This window comes from Giraffa tippelskirchi, chromosome 5 (genome assembly GCF_054371585.1).
Source record: "Giraffa tippelskirchi isolate mGirTip1 chromosome 5, T2T-mGirTip1v1.2.pri, whole genome shotgun sequence".
NCBI lineage: Eukaryota > Metazoa > Chordata > Mammalia > Artiodactyla > Giraffidae > Giraffa > Giraffa tippelskirchi.
In genome coordinates, this window is record NC_137279.1 from 62,250,698 (window position 1) to 62,255,364 (window position 4,667).

A 4,667-nucleotide genomic window follows, 5' to 3' on the forward strand; every position below is an offset into this window, starting at 1 on the left:
ATAAGGAGTATTCAAAAATCATAAATGTTCAGTGAAGGGAAAAATCATTTGTACATAGTCAAAAATTTATAGAATCTGTGCTGGGTCTTATAAAATTAGGACTTTGATGGTAACTGATAACAGAGTGCAAAGTATTTCAGGCTTATAATTACTTTTTTCATTCAGTCATTTATTCAACAATTATTTATTAAGCAATTTTTTCATGTAGACTCTGTACTTGGCTGTGAATCAACAGTGGTAGACCAGAGTATATGCTAATATTCTTAATAGAGTTTACTGTCGAATTGAAGGATTGGTCAATAAACAGATAAAAACAGAAAGAAGATGTGCAATCAAAGAGAATGTAGCTGAGAAGAAAAGCACAGAAAAAAAAATCAACTAAGGGGCAAATGGGAAACAGACATCAATGTATTCAAATTATTTTTGTTTCATGCCTTAAGAAATTGAATTTTTCATATTACATTTGCTCAGCAATTACAGATATTACCAAACAAAGAGTGTGTGTATGTGCATTTATATTTATCTTTTGGAAAAAAAAAAAAAAAAAAACAGCAGTTCATTTTGTTTTTTTCTGAATTGCATTTGTCATTCATTGACTTTGTGCTGGATCTTTTATCTATTATACAAACGTTATCTTTAAAATGGAAAATTATGGTATCTCATACAGCATGATGTGCTCATGCTCAGTCGCTAAATCATGTCCAGCTTTTCGCCACCCTGTGAACTGTAGCTCACCAGCCTCCTCTGACCATGGGATTTCCCAGGGAAAAATACTGAAATGGGTTGTCATTTTCTTCTCCAGGGGATCTTCCCAACCCAGGGATTGAACCCAAGTCTCCTGCACTGGTAGGTGGTTCTTTACCACTGAGCCACCAGAGAAGCCCTATTTACAGTATAGTATGGTGCTTTAAATTATGCATCTCAGACTGTTTTAAAAGTTCAAGTACTATGTTTATTATTTTAACAATATATTTAGCTCCTGCTGTGTCCTTATACTGATCTAACCCTTGACAGGCATACAAGGCCCTTGCTTTCTTGGCATATATATTACAGGGAGTGAAAGAAAGAAAAAGAAGTAAGCAACATGCATTTAACAAAATTTCAAGATGCTTTCAGATAATAGAAATAAAATGGAGAGATATGATATTGATTGAGACTTGGATGGGAATAATAGTTTTAATACTGAGGGTTCAAAGCAGGTGACTCTGGAAAGGGAATACAGAGCTGAAGCTTATTAATTTAGTTCATCTGTTGGCCAGGAAGAGCAAACACAGACGGAATAGAAGAAATAGCTTGGAGATTGCCGGATATCCGCTGAGTGATCCTTACAAGTCCTTTTTGATCCTAAAGTGGAATAGGTGCCGCTGTTGCTGCTTGTGTTGAGTCCAGAACCGCAGCCGGACATGGGGCTAGAGGACGAGCAAAGGATACTGACCGGGTCCGGAGATCCCAAGGAGGAGGAAGAAGAGGAGGAGGAATTAGTGGATCCCCTAACAACAGTGAGAGAGCAATGCGAGCAGCTGGAGAAATGTGTAAAGGCTCGAGAGCGGCTAGAGCTCTGTGATGAGCGTGTATCCTCCAGGTCACAGACAGAGGAGGACTGCACAGAGGAGCTCTTTGACTTCTTGCATGCAAGGGACCACTGTGTGGCCCACAAACTGTTTAACAGCTTGAAATAAGTATGCAGATTTGTTCACCCCAGCCTTCATCACCTGGGCATTGGGATATTTCCTCATGGTCTTGAACATGCTGTTTATTTGTGTAACTAAGTTCATGTGAATCTCAAGGATTTTGTCTTAGGCAAGTAATTTCTGTTTAATTATCAGTGATTTCATCTTAATAAAGTCCAGTGATCAGCAAAAAAAAAAAAAAAAAAAAGAAACAGCTTGAAAACATCAATGTAGGCATGGATTTTATGTGTTTTGCAAATATAAAAATAGAGTGATTGGACAATTGTGTGTAGAGGAGAAAGTACTAGTATTTGTCAAGAGAATTGTTGGTCCTGGATACCATGGTAAGGGGTCTGCATTCATGACAGAGAATGAGATGGTTGGATGGCATCACCGACTCAATGGACATGAGTTTGAGTAAACTGGGAGATAGTGAAGGACAGCAAAGCTTGGCATACTGCAGTCCATGGGGTCACAAAGAATCAGACACAATTTAGCAACTGAACAACATTCATTTTAAATAGGATCTTAGGCTATTATAAAGCGTGCATTGACAGAACCAATTTATAGTTTTAAGATACTTCAGTTGCTTCATACAGAAAGTTTTGGGGAGGGCAGGGGCTGCGGCTCGACCACGCCCGGCAGAGAAATAAACGCTGTTGCCCCCGCAAAAAAAAAAAAAAGAAAGTTTTGGGGAGGGCAAAAGCAAAGAAACCATTGTGAGGGTGGAGTCATTGTGTTTGTTTAGTTAAGAGAGGAGAAACATTTGGATCAGGGCATAACCGGCTTCCCTCATGGCTCAGTGGTAATGAATTTGCCTGCAATGCAGGAGATGCAAGTTCAATCCGTGGATCAGGAAGATCTCTTGGAAAAGGAAATGGCAGCCCACTCCAGTATTCTTGCCTGGGCAACTCCATGGACAGAGGAAGCAGAGGGGGCTGCAAAAGAATCAGACACAATTTAGCAACTAAAATAACAAATAGTATAACATGTAGAGAAACATGAAATGTGGGTATGTTACAGATGAAGAGCTAGCAGGATTTGATGATGGAGAAGATGTAAAAGAGGAAAAAAGTAAGAATTAAGCAGCTGCTAGTTTTATTCTAACAACAAAAGGGAAAATAACGCCAATTATGGAGAAGTGAAGAGATGTAAATTTGGGATTTGAAAGTATACGTATTAATATATAGGATGAAAGTTCTAAAGAGGATGTATAGATTAAGAAGAAATAAACAGGAAGTAAATAAATCAGCAGCAAATCTTGAGGCATTCTCATATTTAAAAGTTGGAAGAAAAGGAAGAGCCACATGAAGAGAAAACAAGAATGTTGACCATTGATGAGGAATGAGAATCAGTAGAGGGGAGTCAGAGAAATCAAGAGAAGAAAGGGTTTCAAGGAAGAAGAAATGAATCAAATCAAGTATTTCTGACTGATCTACTGAGGTGAGATACTGAAGGGACAATTGGATTTAGAAACATGGAGTTCAGGTGACAAAAGAATTGTCAGGGAAAAGATAGGGACAAAACCTTTTTAGAGAAGGTGAAAGAGATAATGAGCAAGAAGAAAGACACAGCAAGAAATAAAGGCAGATATTTGTAAAAATCTTGGTACGTCCCTGGAGGTCCAGTGATTAAGACTTTGTGCTTCCAAAGCTTGGGCTGCAGGTTCAATCCCTATGATGTGGCCAAAAGAAAAAAGAAAAAAAAAAAAACAAACAGAAATATCTTAATTAATCTCAGAATTCTGCCTTTAACAATATGCCTTTTGTAATGTATATATAATGTACATTCAGTGGAAATATAATATACAACTTATTATTTTTGAATGTGTAGACTATAAACCACAATAAGTGCATACCTTTAAATATTGATGCCAAGAATAATTAATTAACTCTAAAGGGAAATGAAAGAATCACCCCACTTTGGTATATTCTCTGCTAACCCGTCTTTCCGTTTTGTCATGAGAAGAGCTTAAGTTCTCAAATTTTATTTCATATAGCATACTTAAAAAGAAAACATTAAATGTTTTCTTAATTTTAGAATTTAATTCCATGATGATAAGAACATTGAAAAGTACTTAAAGAGTTATAGTGATTCATGATTTATAGGGTATTATGTTAAAATATGCAAGCTGATATTTTATAACTAGATTTACACATTATGCCTGTAAGAATGCCTGGATTCTTGATTCCTTTAGAAGTGATTATGTATTTCATTTATAATGGTGCTACAGACTATGAACTGTACAAGCTAGAAGTACAGTTTTAAAATGTAAATAAAAATAGAACTTTGTGTGTTATATAAGTATGCTTTATGTGTTAAATGTGATTTAAAACTTTGAAATGCTAATTCATCAATATCTCCATTAGCTGTGTGATCTGTACTAATCCCATCAACATTCAGTTTCTTAAAATAATCAGAATTATAGTATTGTACCTTATTTCATTAGTACTCATAGCTGAGGAACTGCATGTAACCTTTTTATATTACAGAGGAATGGATTTATGGCATGATTACAGCTGTTTTCAAATCAAGTATTTCACTTTAATAAAAAAAAAAAAAATCCTCTTTTCCTTTGATGGATTTCCACTCCTGCTCTATCTACAAAATAAATCACAGATGTTTTGATATTAGAACCCTCTGAAAAGTAATCTAGAACATTTGAAAAATGTTAGTGTAATACTACTAATTTGTTTTGCTTCCTGTTAATTATAAGAGCTGTGATGATTATGGGATGTTAAGATCTAGAGTACAACTTGTAAGTGGAACTTGAGCCATTATAAATTATGCTGCTTCTTTTTATGCTACTGTAGTTAAGAAATCCCTAACATGTCCATTATAAATCTTTATCTTTGGGGCTTTCATATATCATACATTGGTTTTTAAATACGGCATAAAACACTACAGTTTGGGAAAATATAACTTTTCAGAATATCCAGAGAAAAGATTGCAAATAGGATATTTTGTATTTATGGCCTCACTATTAACCATAACTCC

The 4,667-nt window shown here is 35.6% G+C and overlaps 1 pseudogene across 1 annotated transcript; it reads left to right on the forward strand.

Moving 5' to 3' along the window:
- The first annotated feature begins 1,325 nt into the window (after positions 1-1,325).
- On the forward strand, positions 1,326-1,882 carry LOC145504424 (cytochrome b-c1 complex subunit 6, mitochondrial pseudogene; annotated as a pseudogene). The gene has a single exon (XR_014052197.1). The product of XR_014052197.1 is annotated as a cytochrome b-c1 complex subunit 6, mitochondrial pseudogene (transcript).
- Positions 1,883-4,667: the final 2,785 nt, after the last annotated feature.